At 38.5% G+C, this 12,094-nt stretch overlaps 1 pseudogene; it reads right to left on the bottom strand.

The window, feature by feature from the left end:
- Nucleotides 1-967, bottom strand: LOC122427160 (annotated as a pseudogene).
- Nucleotides 968-12,094: the final 11,127 nt, after the last annotated feature.

Below are 12,094 nucleotides of genomic sequence, written 5' to 3'. Positions count from 1 at the left end.
CTAATTCCCCATTTTCCTCTGGCTTTTTTTTCTCCCCCATCTGGAACATAGCAAGTACATAATCAGTGTTCTTCTCACAGCTGCCTTTAACTTCTTGTTCCTCAGGCTGTAGATGAGAGATTCCCCATGGGACTGACCACACCATATTGATCAGCTCCAGAGGGGATCCTGTAGTTGGTGTGAGATAGCAGAGGAAAGCAGATACGTAGAAGAAGCTCACCACAATGACATGGGAGGAGCAGGTGGAGAAGGCCTTCCTTCAGCCTGGGGTGGAGCTGATGCTCAGGATGGTGGAGACAATATAAGCACAGGAAAAGACGATTGGGAGGAGGGTCCCAAACCCAGGCATCAGGCTGGCACACAGCAGGACTGAGGCTGATGGAGACATCAAAGCAGGACAGAGGGAAGAGAGAGGGCACCTCACAGCTGTAGTGGCTAATGGTATGGTTCTCACAGAAGTCCAGGTTGGCAGCTAGGAGGATATTGGTAACAGCATTCAAGAAACCCAAGCCCCATGAGCCCCACACAAGCTGCACACACAGCTGTTTCTTTATCATCTGTCTGTAGAGCAGAGGGTGGCAGATGGTGGCATAGCGGTCCTAGGCCATCACTGAGAGCAGACAGGCTTCAGTCCCTGCAGTGATAAACACAAAGAAGCCTTGAGGCAGGCAGCCCCTTACTGAGATGGTTTTTGTCTCAGACAGGGGTTCCTTCAGCATCTTGGGCACAGTGACTGAAGATAAACAAAGATCCAGGAGACAGAGAGAGATGACTCAGGAAGAAGAAAGAACATGGGCGTGTGAAGGTGAGAATCAGCCCTGATCACCAGCAGCAGCATCAGGTTCCCCATTAGTGTCAGGAGGTAAATCTCTAGGAACAACAGAAAGAGCAGAGCCTGGATGTGTGGGTCAGTAGACAGCCCGAGGAGGAGGAATTGAGTGGTGATGCTGTGGTTCCCCAAAGTCATTGACAAAGGCTGTTTCCTAAATGTTATTCAAAAAATCATATCACTGATGTTTTCTTTATCCTTCAGTTTTTCACATTGTGTTGATTTTCTTTTATTATACTGTCAATCAGCAAATGAATATTTATGTTCTAAACTAAGCCACATATTATATCAGTCACTTTAAATATGATGAAGAACTAAGCATGGTCTTGCTCATTTTAAAGATCACACTTCTGTGAGATACATATATGAATACAGGTTATTAGAAACCATTATGATTAGTGCAGTGGGAGACCTAGAGGTGACTTTTGAAAGAGCTGTGCATGAATTAATACTGAGGTCTTTGAGAAAAGATTTAGAGAAAGAGTAAGCTTTCTCTAGAGAGACATGCAGATTGAGAGAACAGTGATTGAGAAAGCAGCAGATTGAGAATCAGAGGTGAAGATAGGAAATTTTCTTTATAGCTGGACTGCGGAGTATGAATGAGCAGCATAGTGTAGTACTTACGGGTAAGCATCGGTATAGGTTCAAATCTCAGCTCCACTACTAATTCCCTCTGAAACCTTGTACAAATGATTTAACTGTATCTCAGTTTTCTTGCCTATGTGGAATAACTATCTCAATCTCATAAGCTTTCTGTAAGAATAAAATATATTTATATGTAAAGTATTTAGAGAAATGCTATATAACACTCACCTATTATGATTATTATTTTCATTGTTATTATAGGCTACAAGTGTAGGCAGACGTTACATAATAAATAAATCCTCTTGCAGGGTGATGCACCATCAGGAATTCAAGTTTTTGCTATGATAATTACTGCACTTATTTTGTAAAGGAGGTACAAGAAAATCATGTAGAGATCACTAAGTTAGCTGAAGATTGGCATTTTGCAGTCACTCTGGAGTGGTTCCCTGTGCCACCTGGGAAGCCCTCCAAAGCTACACCACTGTGGGCAGTTTGACTCAGAAGGGGAGGGCATGTGATTATTCTCGAAGGGAAGAGCAGCTGTAATGAGACAGGGCAGTCAGTATTAGGGATGCTCGGTGTATCTTTATCTTTGGCACTTGCCCTTGTATTACTTATGGGATGGATACATAGCTCAGTTGGGCAGAAAACTCCAGACAAAGAAGGAAGTGAATGACACAAATGGAAATTATGCCAGTACTCAGAGGAGCAGCTGGGACAGAAGGTCCTCTCTAGAGCAAGACTCTGGACAGTTCCCTGAAACAGAGGAGAACAGAGAGAATGTAAGAGAATATAGGGAACTCACCCTCTTGATCCTGTACCAGCTGGTGCTTAATGAGGGACCCTGTCTTCTGTTGAAATTGCCAGTTGCTGTTTACTCTGTCCAGATAAAGGGGATCTCACCCTTCTTTCTCCAGAAAGGCATACTTAAAACATTCAGCCCTCTATGTACCTGAGTTGTGTACCTCTCTGATCTTGATCCTTAAACACTTTCTGTGTTCAGTTCCAGACCTTTCTCATACCCGCTTATGTCCCTGCCCTCAGATCTACTTTTATTTTTCATTTGCTATTGTTGTTCAGTCACTTAGTCGAGTCTGACTCTTTGTGACCCCATAGACTGTAGTCCGCCTGGCTCCTCTGTCCATGGAATTTTCCAGGCAAGAATACTGGAGTGGGTTGCCATTTCCTTCTCTAGGGGATCTTCCCAACTCAGGGATTAAACCTGAACCTCCTGCCTTGCAGACAGATTCTTTACCACTAAGCCACTGGGGAAGCCTCTTTTATTCTTAGACTTTATAACTAGTTTATAACATCAGGGAGTCTAGTTAAACTTTGTTACCCTGTTTCCAACTCTGGTCTAGCCTAGGGCCTATGCGTTAGGTAGCTCAAGATTCATCACGGTGTCCCAAATTGATTCCTGGTTTTACCTAGTCATGAGTTGCTTGGTACCTGATTATGCAAGGTCTGGCCCAGGTGTAAATACCTAGCAAAGATGAGCCCTTACTTAGCAATTCTTCATCCACAATCCCAGCTTTGAAGCCCTTCTCAAAACCCCAATTCTGATTACCTATAAATTCTGTCCAACAGGGCAACCTGATGCCCAAGAAGGTGTAGGAAGACGATTTAAGGCTAGCTTCTAAGATGATGAATGAGTTGGGGAAGGTAGTTTTCTGCATCCTGAAACATGGTTAAGTTTGTGAAATCTATTGATCTTTGGATATATTACTGGAGTCAGTACTTGACAACATGAAACAACCACAGGACAGTTGGCTTCTTTCAAATGACTTCAAATGCTTTCTTCCAGGCATTTCTTCACTTGGATTTCCACGTATTTCTTTATAACATGTCTCAGCCACACATGTGCCTATCTTGTCTACCTGATTCTCAGAACAGTTAAGTTTAGACAGCCTAAGCATTGACTCCCTGGCTTTAGAGGTTCAGAGGAATGACAACTCTGCTATTCCCAGTAGTCACAATTTGAAGCCAATCTTGTACTTAAGAACTTCAGCAGCTGTATTCAAGAATGTCAGCAAGTTAAAATTCAGAAAGCATGCCTGAATGTGGAATTACTATGGAACTACTGGCTTGAGGAAATGACCATGAAGCACTACACATGAACCTTTGTTAGTCTGTGAAAAAGTAAAAAGTGAAGTCGCTCAGTCGTGTCTGACTCTTCGTGACCCCATGGACTGCAGCCCACCAGGCTCCTCTGCCCAGGATTTTCCAGGCAAGAGTACTAGAGTGGGGTGCCATTGCCTTCTCCTTTGTTAGTCTAGAGGGAGTTAATTGGAGATAGACTGTACCAAGAATATTTGATTGGTCCCCATGAGGCAATGGGAATTCACTTGAAAGTGAGTTGCTGACTCACTAAATTGATTATCAAATTAGTAAAGAGAAAAAAAATGTGTGAACTCAGTCATTTTTCTAAACAGTTTGACTGCCCTTGTGTGATACATCTGTGTAGATTCAGTCCACTTAAGGGTTCTGTTAAAGTTTGAGTACTCACAGATTGAGATATCATGTGAAAATCATTTGTTTAAGTTATCATGTTCCTGATATAAAACAGATTTCCATTTATTTATTAAAATGAGTTTTAAGCTTATTAATACTACTAACTCTAGAATAAAAAGTAATCCTTAATATTTACTAGGAGAGCAAACAAAATTCCAAGAAAATTGGAAAACTCAGGTCCACCTCTCTGTCTAGAGAGAGGTGTGGTCCAGAAGAAATTTCTACCATAAGGAAAATGTTTGATATACACACTGTCCAGTAAAGTAGCCACTAGACACATGTGGTTATTGAGCCTTTGAAATATGGCCAGTGAGACTGAGGAAGTGCATTTTTAATTTTATTTAATTTAAATTAATTAAAAATAAAATTTAAATAGTCATGTGATTAGTATCTACCACATTGGACAGTTCAGGTACAGACCACTGATTCTCTATAGAAAAATCTACGCAAAAAAGTAAAATTTTCATTTATTTCTCTGGTTATAAAAGCTATATATATAATCTAAGAATATATTTTTATATGTGATGGTATCTGCATGTGTTGTAGAACATGTACCAAGTATTAACAGTAGTTATCTCTTAATGAACAATATTATATATTATTTTCATTAATTATTCTTTTTAAGGGGATTCTCTGTGTTTCTATATTGAGCATCTACTAAAATAAGGAAATAAAAAGTGTCAGAACAAAAGTAATGCAAGCTTAAGTAAAATAAAAGCATAAGAAGATATAAAGCCCTCTTTATTTGCAACAGAGACAAATACTCTGGTGCGTGCTAAAGCACTTCAGTCACATCTGACTCTTTGTAATGCTATGGACTATAGCTCACCAGGCTCCTCTGTCCAGGGAATTCTCCAGGCACGAATACTGTGAGTGGATTGCTATTTCCTCCTCCAGGGGATCTTCCTGACCCAGGGATTGACCCCTGTCTCTTATATCTCCTGCACTGATAGAAAGCCCTCTTTATTTACCACAGAGATAAATATTCTAGTATTAAGGTATTAATATTTTTCTTTTAATTCTACTCATCTATCTTTCATCCATCTACCATCCACGTATTCACTTCTCTATCTACCATCAACTTTCCCCTCAAAAATGATTACACCCTTGCTTCTCAACTCAAACTATGGTCTATGGGCCAGCATTAATTGCATCATCTGGGAATTTGTTAGAAAACCAGACTCTAAGGCTCCATGCTTGCTTTATCAAATTAAGATTTACATTCACCACATCTTCATTTGTGCATAAAAGCTTGGTAAACAGTGGATTACATCCAAATATAATTTAGTTTCATTTTTATGGAGGATTTTAACATGTAAATTTTTCCTATATTAGATACTTTTCTATGTTCAGTTCAGTGCAGTGGCTCAGTTGTGTCCAACTCTTTGTGACACCATGGGCTGCAGCACGCCAGGCTTCCCTGTCCATCACCAACTCCTGAGCTTACTCAAACTTGTGTTCATCAAGTCAGTGATGCCATCCAACCATCTCATCCTCTGTTGTCCCCTTCTCCTCCTGCCTTGAATCACCCAGCATCAGGGTGTTTTCCAGTGAGTCAGTTCTTTGCATCAGGTGGCCAAAGTATTGGAATTTCAGCTTCAGCATTAGTCCTTCCAATGAATATTCAGGACTGATTTCTTTTAGGATTGACTGGTTGGATCTCCTTGCAGTCCAAGTAACTCTCAGGAATCTTCTCCAGTGCCACAGTTCAAAAGCATCAATTCTTCAGTGCTCAGCTTTCTTTATAGTCCAACTCTCATATCCATACATGACTACACTTTTCTAAATGTGATTTCAAAACATGGATTACAGTATTCAATAGAATGGATTTACCTTAATCAAGCTGTTCATTCCCTAGTATATCAATTAAAGAGTTTACAATTTTCATCACTATCATGAAAAATCCTAATAAGCAATCTGGTGGCTAAACGTTGATGCAATATATGATTTATTAAGTGAAACTACAAATGCAGGGGAAAAGAATATGAGCTTTGTGATGCATTTAACCACACATCTAGAAATATTGAACCAGTTTACACTTTGGCCTAAAGCATATGATTATGCTTATCTCTTTAGATTTTCACCAACATTGAATATTACTAGTACAATTAATTTTATAATTTATTCATAAAAATTTTATTTCACTTTATATTCACTAGGGTGAATATAATTTTGGATATTTACTATACAATGCAAAAGTAGGAGATACCTGGAGTAACAGGCAAATTTGGCCTTGGAGTACAAAACAAAACAGGTTAAAAGCTAACACTGTTTTGCCAAGAGAACACACTGGTCATAGCAAACACCCTTTTCCAACAACACAAGAGAAGACTCTACACATGGATAGCACCAGATGGTCAATACTGAAATAGACTGATTATATTTTTTGCAGCCAAAGATGGAGAAGCTCTATACAGTCAGCAAAAAAGAAAAAAAAAATAAAGACTGGGAGCTGACTGTGGCTCAGATCATGAACTCCTTATTGCCAAATTCAGGCTTAAATTGAAGAAAGTAGGGAAAACCACTAGACCATTCAGGTATGACTTAAATCAACTCCCTTATGATTATGCAGTAGAAATGACAAATAGATTCAAGGGGTTAGCTCTTATAGACAGAGTGCATGAAGAACTATGGATGGAGGTTCGTGACATTGTACAGGAGGTAGTGATCAAGACCATCCCCAAGAAAAAGAAAAACAAAAAGGCAAAATGGTTGTCCAAGGAGGCCTTACAAATAGCTGAGAAAAGAAGAGAAGCTAAAGGCAAAGGAGAAAAGAAAAGATACCCTTTTGAATGCAGAGTTCCAAAGAATAGCATGGATAGAGAGATAAGAAAGCCTTCTTCAGTGATCAATGCAAACAAATAGAGGGAAACAATAAAATGGGACAGACTAGAGATCTCTTCAAGAAAATTAGAGATACCAAGGGAATATTTCATGCAAAGATGGGCACAATAAAGGACAGAAAGGGTATGGACCTAACAGAAGCAGAAGATATTACAAAGAGATGGCAAGAATACACAGAAGAATGATACAAAAAAGATCTTCATGACCCAGATAACCACGTGGTGTGATCACTCACCTAGAGCCAGACATCTTGGAATGTGAAGTCAAGTGGGCCTTATGAAGCATCACTACGAAAAAAGTTAGTGGAGGTGATGGAATTCCAGTTGAGCTATTTCAAATCCTGAAAGATGATGCTATGAAACTGCTGCACTCAATACGCCAGCAAATTTGGAAAACTCAGCAGCAGTGGCCACAGGACTGGAAAAGGTCAGTTTTCATTCCAATCCCAAATGAAGGCAATGCCAAAGAATGTTCAAACTACAGCACAATTGCACTTATCTCACACGCTAGCAAAGTAATGCCCAAATTCTCCAAGCCAGACTTCAACAGTACATTAACTGAGAACTTCCAGATGTTCAAGCTGGATTTAAAAAAGGCAGAGGAACCAGAGATCAAATTGCCAACATCCGCTGGATAATAGAAAAAACAAGAGAATTCCAGAAAAACATCTATTTCTGCTTTATTGACTACACCAAAGCCTTTGGCTGGGTGGATCACAACAAGCTGTGGAAAAGAATTATTCAAGAGATGGTGATACCAGACCACCTGGCTTGCCTCCTGAGAAATCTGTATACAGGACAAGAAACAACAGTTAGCACTGGACATGGAAAAACAGACTAGTTTCAAATCAGGAAAGGAGTACGTCAAGGCTGTATATTGTCACCCTGCTTATTTAACTTATGTGCAGAGTACATCATGTGAAATACAGGGCTGGGTGAAGCACAAGCTGGAATCAAGATTACCAGGAGAAATATCAATAACCTCAGATATACAGATGACACCACCCTTTTGGCAGAAAGCTAAGAAGAAGTAAAGATCCTCTTGTGAAAGTGAAAGAGTCAAAAAGTTGGTTTAAAACTCAACATTCAGAAAATGAAGATCATGTCATCTAGTCCCATCACTTCATGGCAAATAGATGGGAAACAATGGAAACAGTGAGAGATTTTATTTTGGGGGGCTCCAAAATCACTACAGATGGTGACTGCAGCTATGAAATTAAAAGACCCTTGCCCCTTGGAAGAAAAGTTATGACCAACCTAGACATCATATTAAGAAGCAGAGACATTACTTTGCCAACAAAGGTCTGTCTAATCAAAGCTATGGTTTTTCCAGTAGTCATGTATGGATGTGAGAGTTGGGCTATAAAGAAATCTGAGTGCCAGAGAATTAATGCTTTTGAACTGTGGTGTTGGAGAAGACTCTTGAGAGTCCCTTGGTGCAAGGAGATCCAACCAGTCAATTCTAAAGGAAATCAGTCCTGAGTATTCATTGGAAGGACTGATGCTGGAAACTCCAATACTCTGGCAGAACTGACTCATTGGAAAACATCCTGATGCTGGGAAAGATTGAAGGCAGGAGGAGAAGGGGACGACAGAGGATGAGATGACTGTGAATGGTTGTTGCTGAAACATGAACAAAGCTGGGATTCTTGGCCTCCGGAGGAGAGGAATTCAATCCAGGGCCAGTGACAAGGCTCGATTGCTCAGAGCTTTTGTGTAATAAATTTTATTAAAGTAAAGAGATAGAGAAAGCTTCTGACATAGACATCAGAAGGGGTCAGAAAGAGCACCCCACTTCTAGTCTTTAGCCAGATGTTATATAACTAGTAGCATTCTGCTAATTAGAGGAAGGAAATATTGCAAAACTCAGAGACTGGCACCAGGCCTGTCACCCACAGCAGGCATTTTGAGATTACATTGGCACCAGGTGAGTCATTCAGGTCATAATCATCCAGAGCCATGTATCTTGAAGAAAGGCAGTTTTCCAAGTAAATATATAGTTTCATTAACATAGATTAGGAGAGCAATGTATGAGTAAAACATATAGGTTTGTCAAGTCAGTTCTGAGTCTTTTACATGTAGTTGTCCAGTTTTCTCAGCACCACTTATTAAAGAGACTTATTCCTATTTATATTTTTGCCTCCTTTGTTGTATATTAATTGGCCATAAATGCATGGTCTATTTATGGACTTTCTATCCTGTTCCATTGATCTATGTGTCTATTTTTTTGTGCCAGTACCATACTGTTTTTGTTAGTGTAGCTTTACAATATAATCTGAAGTCAGGGAGCATGATTCCTCCAGCTCCATTCTTCTTTCTAAAGGTTGTTTTGGCTATTTAGGGTCTTTTGTGTTTCCATGCAAATGTAATATTTTGTTCTGTTTTAGTTCTCTGAAAAATGCCATTGGTAATTTGATATGGATTGCACTGAATCTATAGATTGCCTTTGGTTGTATGCTCATTTTAAAGTAATGAGTCTTCCAATCCATCTTTCCATCTGTTTATGTCATCTTCAATTTTCTTTCCTCATTGTCTTATAACTATTGGGGTACAGGTCTTTTGCCTCTTTAGGTAGATTTATTCCGAGATATTTTATTCTTTATGATGGTAAAAGGGACTGTTTCTTTTGTTGTTAGTGTATAGAAATGCAATAGATTTCTGTATATTAATTTTGTATCCTGCAACTTTCCCAGATTCATTGATGAGTGCTAACAATTTTCTGATAGTACACTTAGGATTTTTTATGTGTAGTATTATGTCATCTGCAAAAGCGACAATTTTACTTTTTTTTTTTTTTCAATTTGCATTTCTTGTATTTCCTTTTCTACTATGATTGCAGTGGTTAGAATTTCCAAAATTACATTGAGCAAAAGTGGTGCTGCTGCTGCTAAGTCGCTTCAGTCGTGTCTGACTCTGTGCAGCCCCATAGAGGGCAGCCCACCAGGCTCCCCCTTCCCTGGGATTCTCCAGGCAAGAACACTGGAGTGGGTTGCCATTTCCTTCTCCAATGCATGAAAGTGAAAGGTGAAAGTGAAGTCGTTTAGTCATGTCTAACTCCCAGCGACCCCATGGACTGAGGCCTGCCAGCTCTTCTGTCCATGGGATTCTCAAGGCAAAAGATTACTGGAGTGGGGTTCCATTGCCTTCTCCAAAAAGTGGTGAGAGAGGGCATTTTGTCTTGTTCCTGATCTTATATGGAATACTTTGAGGTTTTCACCATTGAGTATGATGTTAGCTGTGGGTCTGTCATATATAGCTTTTATTATGTTGAGGTATGTTTCCTCTGGGAGAGGGCAATGGCTCTCTTAGAGATTATCATACTAAGTGAAATAAGTCAGACAGGAAAAGATAAATGTCATACAATGTCACTTAGATGTAGAATCTAAAAAATTGTACAAATGAACTTATTTACAAAACAGAACTAGACTCACAGACATAGGAAGTAAACTTATGGTGACCAAAGGGAAAAGGAAAAGGAGGGATAAATTTGGAATTTTGGATTAATAGATACTGCTATGTATAAAAAAGATAACCAACAAGAACCTACTGTATAGCACAGGAAACCATATTCAACATTTTATAACAACTTGTAATGAAAAAGGATCTAAAAAAGAATAGTGTATATATATATATTCATGTATATAGCTGAATCACTTTGCTGTATACACCTGAAACATTGTAAATCAACTGCACTTTAATAAAAAAAATAAAAGATTTTAAAAGTATATATATTTCAAAATAAAAGCTTAAAAAGTTTCAGAAGTATGTGCATTAAAAAAGATAACCTACTATAATGAGTGCATTTTGGGGATGCTAGATTAATCTAATAGCAGTCAAAAATCAATGGGAAATAAATATAAATCACTATGAGAAAACACTTCACATCTGTTAGAATAGCTGTTATAATAGAAAAACAACAAAACCCAGAAAATAAGAAGTGTTAGCTAGGATGTGGAGAGATTGGAATCCTATAAGTTGGTGAAAATCTAAAATGGTGTAGATACTGTGGAAAACAGTATGCTGGTTCCTCAAAACAAAATTAAACACAGAATTATGATGTGATCCAGCAATTCTCCCTCTAAGTATATACCCAAAGGAATTGAGAGCGAGGACTCAAACAAATACTCAGAGCCCATTGTTCAAAGCAGTATTATTCACAATAGCCAAAAGGTGGAAAAAATCCAAATGTCCATCAGTGGATGAATGGATAAACAACACATGGTATATACATAGATGGAAGATTGTTCAACCTTACAAAGGAAGGAATGGAAATTCTGATATATGCTCCAATAAAGGTGAACTTTGATGAAATTAAGTGAAATAAACCAGTCACAGATATTGTATGATTTCACTTATATGAGACATCTAGAATAATCAAATTCATAGAGACAGAAAGTAGAATGGTGGTTGACATGGACTAAAGGAAGGAGAAATGGGAGTTATTATTTAATGGCTATAGAGTTTCTGTTTTGGAAGATGAAAAAGTCCTGGAGATGGATTGTGGTGATGGTTACACAACAAAGTAATGTTCTTAATGCCTCTGGATTGAATTTGCACCAGAAAATGGTTAAAATGGTAAATTTTGTGTCATGACTATTTTACCACAATTTTAAAATTTAAAGAATCAATGTAATTCATCAAATTAAAAACATAATACAAATATAAGGTCATATCAATAGATTTATGAAAAGCAACCTACAGGATTCAGCATTCAATAATGACTATAATTCTCAACAAACTAGGAATGTAAGCACACATTCTCAATATGATAAAAGGCATTTACAAAAAAATCTACAGGTAACATTGAAAGTGAAGTCGCTCAGTTGTGTCCGACTCTTTGTCAACGCTGTGGACTGTAGACTACCAGGCTCCTCCCTCCATGGGATTCTCCAGGCAAGAGTACTGGAGTGGGTTGCCATTTCCTTCTCCAGGGGATCTTCCCAACTCAGGGATTGAACCCAGGTCTCCCACATTCCAGGCAGACGCTTTAACCTCTGAGCCACCAGGGAAGCAGATCAAATGCTAAATATTTTTCCCTCTGAATTTAGGAAAATGAAGTGGATGTCCATTAATACTTTCAGAACTTCTAAGTATTTTTACTAGAGTTCCTAGTCAGTGCAATAGGACAAAGAAACTTTGTGCATAGTGACCTGGAAATGAAGAATAAAACCACCCGATAATATAACAGTGAATGTAAAAAAAAAAAAAAAAAGCCTAAAATCTCACCCATCCCTCTAGAACCAAGTAAAGTTAGCAAAGTAGCTGATATATAGGCTCTATATACAAAAGTCTATTTTGTTCATAACTATAAGTATTAATCAGTTTG

Source organism: Cervus canadensis, chromosome 25 (assembly GCF_019320065.1).
Source record: "Cervus canadensis isolate Bull #8, Minnesota chromosome 25, ASM1932006v1, whole genome shotgun sequence".
NCBI classification, from domain to species: domain Eukaryota; kingdom Metazoa; phylum Chordata; class Mammalia; order Artiodactyla; family Cervidae; genus Cervus; species Cervus canadensis.
This window is presented reverse-complemented; position numbering and strand designations above follow the sequence as displayed.